Source organism: Trematomus bernacchii, unplaced genomic scaffold (genome assembly GCF_902827165.1).
Source record: "Trematomus bernacchii unplaced genomic scaffold, fTreBer1.1, whole genome shotgun sequence".
Classification (NCBI taxonomy): Eukaryota; Metazoa; Chordata; class Actinopteri; order Perciformes; family Nototheniidae; genus Trematomus; species Trematomus bernacchii.
In genome coordinates, this window is record NW_022987547.1 from 10,758,244 (window position 1) to 10,770,115 (window position 11,872).

Consider the following 11,872-nt stretch of genomic DNA (forward strand, 5'->3'; position numbering starts at 1 on the left):
GAGAAGGTTTGTATAAATAACAAAAGCTGAGTTTTAATAAACCATAGCTGATCCCGAAAAAGTTCAACATGAAACTGATGAAGTATGGCTATGGTAATACAAAAGAAAAGGAGCATAACTGAACGACAAACAACCAGGATGGAAAGGCCATAACTCCACGAGTGAACAGGAGGAATAATCCATATTAACACAGGCAGACCCGGTTATAGACGACAACCCAGAGAACAAGCGGTAACACAGGAATATATACACACACAGACCTCATCAGATTAATAAAACACAGGTGGGTAGAATCAGGGCGGGGCAAACAAAGGAAAACACAAAGACAGGAAGTGAAAACAGACTTATGAGTGGTTTACGAAAATAAAACAGGAAACAGAAATAAATCACAAGGCAAGACACCATTCAGAAATGTGGGAAATAGTATTTATTGCATGCAAAAGTTGTATCTGTAGTTAAGGAGGGACATGTAATGCTTTTATTAGAAAGTTCATACCAGAGATGACATGAAAGGTTGCTAATCCCTTAAACACCTAAAATAAAGCTTATTTTATCCAGCTTTATTTTTGTTCAAGAATCTTTAAGAGTAAGCAACAACAGTATTTACAATCAGGATTTGGTGTAAATGGTTGCTAAAAACAACTACTAACTGAGTGTAAGTATCCACTATAGTTGCTGATATTTGTCTTATTGTTTATAAATAATATGATGGAATTATTATATCATTATATCTAGCATTTTTGGTTTAACAATAAATATATAATAGTATTTTGTTCTTCACACACAACAAATCAAATAATTAGAAGAAAAAAAATTGACCAACCGTTTTCCAAGCAAGCTATTACTGTTTTTTATTCACTTATATGCACAAAGTATTTGGCCTCTAACTGTACTACCCTTCATGCATAAAGATAATTGACAGAGAAGTCTGATCACAGTGTGCATCTCTGATCTCACTCAGGTGGGTTCCTCTCAGTCAAACAGAGAGTTTCAAGAGATTCACTTGAAACACAGAACACAACAAAAACTCTTTGATTGTGGAAAGTCTTCCATCTAACAAAAACACAAGTCTACAAATCAGAGGGGGGTTAAAGAGGAACAACTACACATGAAAAGCTACTGAAAAGCACAGAGATAAAAGGACTCCAGTCTGTCATATTTGAACAGAAAGGTAATGTGGATGTGTGGTTTGTGTAGATGTTAAATGCAATTGGCAGAGAATAAAAAAGGCCTTTTATCTGATGATGTAAACATAAAATATGTTTCCTGGGAGGATTATCTAAAGTAGCAGCTAAAATGTGGCTCTTTGTGAAAGACTTCAGTACTGCCGCCGACTGTTGGGAGAACACACGTAACAAATTTGATGGCACAGTATGCATAAAAGGTACACTGGAGGACCCACACACCAGCCTAAATAAATGTCATTCCAAGTGGAGAATTTGGTTTCTACTTATTAAACAGTACAAAAATAAAACAAAATGTGCTTTAAAGGTCTTTTACCATGGTATTTTTCCAAATGTGCTTTGTACATTTTTTAAGGTAATTGTCAAGAGAGTGCTTGCATCCTTGAGTGATGTCTTCTTATCAAACAAACATCACAAATTGCACATGATGCATTAAAGGACACACTAAAAGGACAGACACACACACAAGCCTAAATTACTGACAGTGCACTATCACTAGTGCAGACTTCCGTTTGTAATCATTCAAGAAATACAAACAAATTACTTTTAATGTCTTCTATGATAACATTTCTTCAAATGTGCTTTCTACATTTCTGTAAAAAGACGCTGCTAAGAGGGGACAGCACAGGATGCATTAAAGGATACTCAAGAGGACACACACACACACACACACACACACACACACACACACACACACACACACACACCACACACCCCCCCCCCCCCCCCCCCCCCCCCCCCCCCCCCGGCCTGCCTCATTGATGTGATTGGGTGTCCTGGATGGGGCCGCTGCAGGTGCATTATCGACTTTAACAAGGCTATCAGGAGCAGGAGTCCACTCAGCGGCTCCTGGATGTGAATATTTCAGAGCCTTTGTGGCCTGGTGGGCTGGGCTTGGTCATATTCTCCTCAGGCCACGGGAGGGCAAATCAAACATTCATCATACACAGCTGGGAGAGGAGGAAGGCATTAAAAATACAACAGGCTGACACCAAAAGTCTCCCGGACAGAAACAAGGATCGGATGAGCATGTGTCTCTGTGTGTGTTTTTTTTCTTCATGAGGATTGATGGATAAGATTTGATCTGCACATGACTTTGTGTCAATGTGTAGACAGGCAGTTCAAAAATGAAAATGTAAGGATTTTAATAATTCATAAACCCTAAACCCTTGAGGGTTTTACAGAACATCAAATCCTGTGATTCCCCAGGTCACTTGTAAAAGCACCAAAGGAAAAAAAATGCTCTGGGTGAGTCTGCAAACCAGAGAGATGTATTCAGAAAAGACAGAAAAGACAGCATATAAAAAAGAAAAACGTCACATATAAGGACATAATGATAAAAAAAAATGATTTTATCAAATTGACTTATATTGCAGTGAGTTGAATTCAACTTCCAACCTTTTATACACCATAAATATATTTTACATTGTTGATTATTTGTCTGGTTCTGATGTCCTAATTATAGCAAATTATGTTGCAGATGTTTTAAACAATGCCGCTCTTGTGTCCGAGCTCTCTTTGTTTCTCTCATATTGCTTTTTAAATTCAGATATCAAAGTGCTGCTGACCACTTCTCTTTCAACTGCCAAATTCAACCTTATGTGACATGCACAAAGGTAGCAGTGTTTTCGGATTCAGCTACTTTTGTGATAGCAAAGTAAAGATATCATGTGGATACTACTTCAAGGCTAGTGTTTTTCTTTTCTTTGTTTTCAAAACAGTGTTTTTTGTTCCTTTCCCAGCACCCAAACCACTCATCACAGGGAGTAAAAGGGGTGCTTTCTGTCAAATCTGCTTAGTTTTTAAACTGTCAACCAACATATTGATTTAAGTGTAAGATCAGTCCATACTTTATTTATGATATTATTCCAACAGGATTTTTCATTGCATGGCCTCAGATCTAGAATGATAGAATTGGGAGGGATGAAACCCTCTTTAATGGTCACAAATGCAGAGCACACAGCACACAGTGAAATGTGTTCTCTGCTTTTAACCCATCCTAGTACCAGGACTAGTACTAGGAGCAGTGGGCAGCTATTGTACAGCGCCCGGGGAGCAATGGGAGTGAGGGGGGAAGAGGGATGTCCGGTGCCTTGCTCAAGGGCACCACAGCAGGGCAGGAGGTGGACTGGGACCTCTCCAAGTCGAAGTCCACACTCCATATTTAGGTCTGGTCAGGGACTTGAACCGGCGACCCCACGGCTCACAATCCAAGCCCTTACTGACTGAGCCACTACTTCATACTGTATAGTAAACAAATCTCTTCACTCAGGTGTTTTTCCACAGGCCCTGAAAACTGCAGTCATTAAACCGCTCTTAAAAAATAATAATCTAGATGCTTCAGTAATGAACAATTACAGGCCCATATCAAACCACCCATTTGTAGGTAAAATCATTGAAAAAATAGTTTTTCAACAGTTGAGTAATTTCTTGCATTTAAATAACTGTTTGGATGTGTTCCAGTCAGGCTTTTGTCCAAACCACAGCACTGAGACTGCTCTTGTAAAGGTCTTCAATGACATCCACTTAAACACAGACAGTGGCAGAACTTCAGTGTTAGTATTATTAGATCTCAGTGCTGCGTTTGACGCTGTTGACCACAACATATTACTAGACCGACTGGAAAACTGGGTGGGACTTTCGGCAACAGTTCTAAATTGGTTTGAATCCTACTTAAAGGACAAAAACAACTTTGTTTCTATAGGTAAATACACATCTGAGAATATGACATGTGGGGTACCTCAAGGCTCCATCTTGGGGCCTCTTCTCTTGGGGCTCAGATAATGAAAAACTACAAAATAAGTTACCATAGCTATGCGGGTGACACCCAAATGTACATAACCATTTCACCAGGAGACTATGCCCCAATTCAAACACTGAGTAAGTGCATTGAACAAATCAATGACTGGATGTGTCAGAACTTTCTCCAATTAAACAAAGATAAAACTGAGGTAATGGTCTTTGGAGCCAAGGCAGAACGTATAAAAGTTAGCGCTGAGCTTCAGTCTGCAATGTTCAAAACAACAGATAAAGCCAGAAATCTAGGTGTAGTGGACTCTGACCTGAGTTTCAACAGTCACATTAATATCTAGGATTAAAAGACTAATGTCACAGCAAGATTTGGAAAAACGTGTCCATGCTTTTATCTTCAGTAGACTCGACTACTGTAATGGTGTCTTTAGGTCTCACTAAAAAATCCATTAGAAAGCTGCAGCTGATTCAGAACGCCGCTGCTCGAGTCCTCACTAACACTAAGAAAGTGGATCACATTACTCCTGTTCTGAAGTCTTTACACTGGCTTCCTGTATGTCAAAGAATTGATTTCAAAATACTGCTGCTGGTTTATAAAGCATTGAATGGTTTAGGCCCAAAATAGTTTAGTTTAGTTTAGTTTAGTTTATTTTTTTCGAGCGTGTAAAACCAAAGAAAATACAAATGAAACAAAAGGTGATACAGACATGATACAGTACTATACAAATGAATGCAATAACAAAACGAAAAAAAAAAAAAAAAAAAAACACATTTCTGACCTCCTGCTAAATTATGAACCATCCAGAACTCTCAGGTCTTCAGGGACTGGTCAGCTTTCTGTCCCCAGAGTCAGAACTAAACATGGTAAAGCAGCGTTCAGTTATTATGCTCCAAATATCTGGAACAAACCAGAAACCTGCAGGTCCACTGCAACTCTGACTACTTTTAAATCCAGGCTGAAGACTTTTCTTTTTGCCGCTGCTTTTAATTGATATATTCATATCTTAAACTGCACTCTAACTTTTATTATCTTTGCTTTTGATCTTTGCTTTTAAATGAGTGTTTCTAGATATCATTTTATAATATGTTTCTTAATGCTCTTAATGTCTTTCATTTTTGTAAAGCACTTTGAATTACCTTGTGTTGAAAGGTGCTATATAAATAAACTTGCCTTGCCGTGCCTTGCCTTGCCTTACTTTGTTTTTTGAAATATCACTGTTAGAGTTTGGAGGACCTTCTTGGTTCCTGCCTCAATAAAATGTGGTGTCCCACAAGGGTCAAGTTAAGGTCCTCTTTAATTCTCAATAAATCCTCCAAATAGTTTTGTACATGTGCTAGCTAATCTTAATTAATAAAGTCTGCTAACAAAGGTATCATTTACTTCAAACCTCAAGTTTGACAACAAAGTATTCAAGGTATCATGTTAGCTAGTTCTGTTTTTAGCCAATTTTGTTTTAACTGTTTATTCCAATGATCTACCTTTAAAATGTTTGATTATTTTAGAATAAGTATTCTGGTTTACCATTTGTTTTACTGTTAAAGGCAAAATACTGGATTTTTTAAATTTTGCTGTGTTCAGGACATTTATGGGTGTTCCTCTCTTTAAAAACAGAGCAACTAGGTGTTATATCGTAAGCATGCATGCAGACAAAACCACAAAAATGGCTGACAATAACGTAAATATAGCCAAATTAAAGGCCAAGTGGACAAAGCTCGTTCCAAAATGAGAATTAATGTGGGGTTGGCTTTCAATTGTCATGAACATGAAAATAACGTTCGCATTATAATTATATTGAATCAAATAGAATTGGCTCTTTATTTACTGTAAGTGAGGCACAAGATGTCTAAATCATGGGAATTAATGACAAACATCTGATATGACAGGGTTAATGTTCATTATTTGTTGGCATGGAGACAACCATCTGCCCTCACTTGGCATGTTGCCACAATTAAGACCTCATTGCCATGGTGAGGAAGAGAGTGGGTTTGTGGGTAAAACATATTTTCCACTCTTCATAATGCCACTACTGCATGTGCACTACAGCTGTTACATTTACATTCATTACAACATCATATACAGTTATTGTCTCATGCACTTCAATCGTTTAATTAGTACAAATCTTTAGCAGGAATTATTAAGAACAAGTTTAACTAACAAAATGTCATCTAAATGTCCTTCTAAGTCATGTGAGTGCCAACCTCCCCAGTAAGAGACCCAGCAGGGATACAGCCAGCCAGCGCTGTGTGTGTGACATGTGAACTGCTCACCTTGAGCAAGGTTGATTTGCAATCCATTTTTATATTAGAGATTTCACATGAACGTTCGAACTGTTCAACTTCCTATACATTATGTAATGTTGTTATTCAATTAAGAAAATTAAAGCGAAGGGGTAAAAAGTATATCAAATACTGCAAGAAAGAAAAATAGGCTTAATGAGTTTGCTTTTTTAAACAACAAAATGTAGAATAAACAGTACTTAAAAAACTATAGCAATACAAGAGGATCAAACGACAAACACTAGAAAGATAAAAAACAACAACATCCAAATATGATCCCTAAACCTTTTCGTATTCGTTGTTTACCTGCATGTTTAAGCAACCCATGTATTGCATTGTGGAGCTCAAATTAGTGCCACCTTTACCAGCTTCAACATTCAAATGCAACTTTAATTTTAATCTACTTTTAATCTTTAAGTATATCTCTCATAAAATATTTCAATTACTTTACTTTAATTAAGGTTTGGAATGCAAAACCTTTATTTGTGATGAAGTGTTTCTACAGCATGGAATGGCTGTCTTATTTTGACGTCCTCCATCCCATGTGTGTCTCAGTTTAACAGCTAAATTAGCCTTTATATAACTTCTAATAACATTTACAAAATAGAGCAGTGAATGTGTGTGTGTGTGCAAGATAAGGGCAAGAAGAGGACATCTATAATGGGGATTAAACAAGTTACTGAATGATGTGGTGTGCAGGATTGTGAATTAGAAAACAAATACTAGTACTGCAGAATTTTGTGAAAAAGAAAATTATTCTACAGTACATGTTGCATTAATTATTGAAAACAGGTGCAGTGAAACAAAAATGCACGCTACTATCCTGCAGAGGAAAGGTCAGGTGCACAGACTCCATCACTGAGGTGTCCCTAGCTCTGCCTGGTATCTCTGTGGTATTTCTCTGGGCCAGCCTACACCCTGCTGAGCTGACAACACCAATGTGTCACCCGTTGTGTGTGTGTGTGTGTGTGTGTGTGTGTGTGTGTGTGTGTGTGTGTGTGTGTGTGTGTGTGTGTGTGTGTGTGTGTGTGTGTGTGTGTGTGTGTGTGTGTGTGTGTGTGTGTGTGTGTGTGTGTGTGTGTGTGTGTGTGTGTGTGTGTGTGTGTGTGTGTGTGTGTGTGTGTGTCTTTGTGTGTGTGGTATAGATAGAATGTGCGGGTGGCAGCCATGCAATTGAGTGCAATTGAGAGGGACAGACACGGAGAGGCAAAGAGTTCAATCAACCAGTTTACATGAGCTAACAGAGTTGTACACGCAGTGTCATGACAAGTACAGGACATACAGTACAGTACAGCACAGTGCAGTATAGTATTGTGTATATGAGAACTGAGATTTCCCTTTCTAATATTGTCAAATTGTATCTCGCAAGAGCATTTGTAATATGTCAGGCAGAAAAATATCAGTTTTTTACCTCGTTTATCAGGACACAGCTCACAAAGACAACAGCAGCAATGTCCTGTATTTGTGTGTGTGAACTACATAAACCCTGTTTCCGACTGCTGTGAACTAAACATGGCGGCCTAGATTCTTGTCAGTGTCTGGCTTAGTCTACTTTCAGATATTAGTGTCTCAAAGAAGATGAATCCAACGTTGATGATCCAAGACTTTGACCTCTATCACCACCAGCAAGAGAAAATGTTCTCCTGCAAGTAAAATATCCTAATAACAGAATGTGTGCAAAGTCATTGTGAGAATGTTAGCATGCTGGTATAAGCTTTTAGCTCAGGCAAATGCTTGTGGACACAGTCACCATGACATCACACGGTTTTGTTCTTTTTGCAACAAGAAGTGACACGAAAGAGTGGAGCACCTTTTTTTTTAGAACAACTGAATGCTAAACCAAAGAATTTTAAGCAACCCAAAAAAGAAATTGATAAACTTAAAACTAGGAAAATGTTAGAGTCAAAATTGTAAGAGAAAAACCCAGACACCCCTTTTTCGTGAGCTGTCAATCACAAAGTTGTCATGTCCTAATACACTGTGCATTATCTTCTATTTTAGTATACAGTAAATGAAACAGACTTGAAGCTAGTGATTGAGATCATCACCTCATTACAACAATGGTTAGTGAGGTAACAAGTCAAGTGAGAAGAAAGGTCATTTTCTCATAGACTTCTATACAATCTGATTTCTTTCTGTCGCCATCTGCTGACTATTTGAAATAATGCAGGTTTTCTGAACGTTACATGTGAAAAGAACAGATTGTTCTCACTCTACAGAAGCTTCTCTGTTAGCCCTGTTAACACTCAGTACAATACTGAGGCCTTTCTGTTTTTCTTTGTTAGTTCTGCCTAAGGTTAGTGATATATTTAAGCTGGCACAGAAAAGGGAGGAGACACAGGGTCACTCCCTCTACAACACTCTAATCCTCACTTTACTAAGTGATTTTGAGTCCAGACGGCGAAAGGCAAGGTATTATTGGCTGTGGCTACAGTAAGTGAAAAGGCTTTTTGGGAATGATCCCAGGAGGCATTAGCTCTGATTTAAGTAACAGAGTGATATCCAGATATCAGAGGTTTCACAACTTCAAAGAAAATGCATGAATTGCAGTGGTGCACAACTCCTGTGAAATTCTAGGATGACACGGCAGAAAAATAGGGAGTTATATTTCATCTGTTTTCAACATAATGGAGATTGATTTTAGTTTATGTTCGGCTGTTCAGATGTTGCAGATGAGTGCAGGAGAGGCTGTTCATCATTAAACTGACAGCTCCATCTAGTGGTGATGCAGTGAAAAGGATATAAATGATGAGTTCTGTTAAGACCATATTTTTTATTGGCTATTGTTTAGCATTTTATTCACTGTAATGCTGCCACTATATTGTACCCTTTTAGTTATTTGTACTTGCATTTTAATAGAAATTATTATGATTTTAAACTATAGCTTTGGAGTAAAACGTTTTTTTTCTCTGAACTCTAGTGAAGTCAAAGTATAAAATTAAATTGAAATGCTTGAGTTCCTAAAATTAGTATTTAAAATATGTAAATGAGTAAATGTACTACAGTACTTTGTATGACTTCTTCTGCACATTCTTTTGTGTAGACTAAATTATTAAGTCAATGTTGGTAAATAAACATACTTTACCCTTTTTGGCCCATCTCAGGTAAAGAGCTTCCTTGTCATTTTGTCCTGCACAGAAGAAATATATAATAATGGCCACTCAGCTCACTGTCTCTGTGTCTGATCTGTGTGAGTCACCGTTAAAAACCTTCACCAGTACCACTGCATGTCATCGCTGCACAAACCTGTCATAACCTGATGTTCACACACACACACACACACACACACACGCACGCACGCACGCACGCACGCACGCGCGCGCGCACACACACACACGCACGCACGCACACACACACACACACACACACACACACACACACACACACACACACACACACACACACACACACACATACACACACACACACACACACACACACACACTGGAGGACAGTCAGTGTGAGGTCTTGTTTTTGCACCATGCTATGCTTGTATTGTCAGCCAACTGTATGTCAGCTAATTTTTCACACAAGCAATTCAACATCAGCCTGCTTATTATCTTAGTTTTTGCAGTGGGCCATTATTTGAAATTAAAATACAACCAGTGAGTGGAGCTGTGGTGCCATAACATGCAGAAATAACCCCCACATCTATCATTTTGAGGATCAGTTTTGACTTTTATAGGGTGCAAACCATAGACTGTATGGCGCAAACCTAGGACATTCTTGGACTTGCTTTTATGGCTTAGGATCTGAGAGTTAAAGGAAATAGTTTTGGTCCATTTTGGAAAGCAGCTTCATTCACTTTCATGCATATAGTATACAGTTAGAAAATAAGAACATCTGTCCTTAAATATATCCTATAAATATCAGCTAAATCCAGCTTTGCAGGAAGACTTGAAAAAGGGAATACAAGCTAGCCTGGTTGTGTGCAAAAGAAAGAAAGTCTCCACCCAGCTGATTGCTATTTCATATTATCTTCCACTATATTTAAGATGCAAATATCGTATTTTTATTTATTATTTTCATTATGAGTTATTAGATGCATTAAGATACACAGCAGAATATATATGTTAAACATCCCATCTTGATTATAATACATGATTCATTAATTCATTAATTAATGAAATGAGCCATAGTTAATACTTTACTTTTGCAACTTTAAATGTATTTTTTGATGCTACTTGTGTATGTTTACTTTACTTAAACATACACTATGCTAATGTTACATTTAAACTATTTGAATTTTGCAATACTGATTGCAAATAACCTCTTGTATTTACCCTTATATTTCATTTACAGATTAAACTAACAACATGTAAAATCTTAATAATTGAGATAAACATATGCTCGAAGGCATACATTCTTTGTTTTACCCTAGCAGAGCCAGGCTGAGTGTTTCCCTCTGTTTTCAGCCGTTATGCTAAGCGGTATCAATCTTCTCATCTATCCAAGAAATGTGGGATATTTTATGTATTGCCAATCTACTCCTTTGAGATAGGAATTAACATTACATTGAGATTATGTCATGCATTTAGCGCTGGTGTTTATGTTTTGGTGTAGGATCTTCAAATTTCCCCTCTGTGGGACTAATAAAGGTATTCTGAGGAGAATGAATGTAGCTTGCATTAACATACCTACACATATGTGCCAAGTGTTTCCATTTCAACAGGGCAACAGAGGGTTACAGTAAGTCCACCAACAGCTCTGAGTGGAAATACTTGGCACCTGCAGGATGAAGTCACACATGGCAGGCAGCAGAACTTCCCGACATCTCAGAGTCCTGCAGAGCTAACAGATCTGCTGAGTAAATGTGGGAGAGGACAGAGGCCGTGGGGCACTAAAGGATAGAAAAATAAATACTGATTGGTACTCTTAGATGGATGCCACTATATATCAATTTAATGCAGCAGGACTTCTTGCAAATATCGGTTTAAATAGTGAAAATTCAATGTCATTAAAAATCAAATGTAAATAATCTCTTATGGACCTTCACATTCCCTGTGTTAAAACCTGCCTATTTACATTTTATGTAAAATATCTACGACCCATACTGTGGAAAATGTAAATCAATGACGTTAATCCAAAAATATGAAATAACAAAATATATATACATATATATTTATCTATATATTATAGATAATCCGGAGAGTAAATACTGTATTCAATTATTTATTTGAATTATGATTCTATTTCAATGTTTGATTATTTATTTCTTGTTATGTTTTTATTCATTTTGAATGGATTTTATGTCAACTGTTATATCATTGTCAAGTTTCAGATGATTTATTTTTATTTTTTGTGTGATTTCAAAGAATACAACTTTATGTCTTAAATCAATTTTATTTTATTGGATTTAGTTAATTTGATCTAAAAGTATGTTGTTTCCCTTCAGGCTTTTGGACTTCGCTTGCATATTCTACTGTCTGTCTGAAGGTTATTTTTTATGTGCTATTAATAATAAATCAAGTGGCATAAAAAGGGCCACTTTGAAAACATCATTAATCAACTGAGTATTTCCCATCAAGGGAAAATGTAGAAATGCAGCCCTCCCTGTTCCCAGTGGAAGGCAGAGGCTTCTCTGGTTATCAGAGCGCTCCTTCCTGTGGTCAGCTCTGAACATGTCGTTCTGTTCAGAGGAGACTCTCCAATCTGTGCTG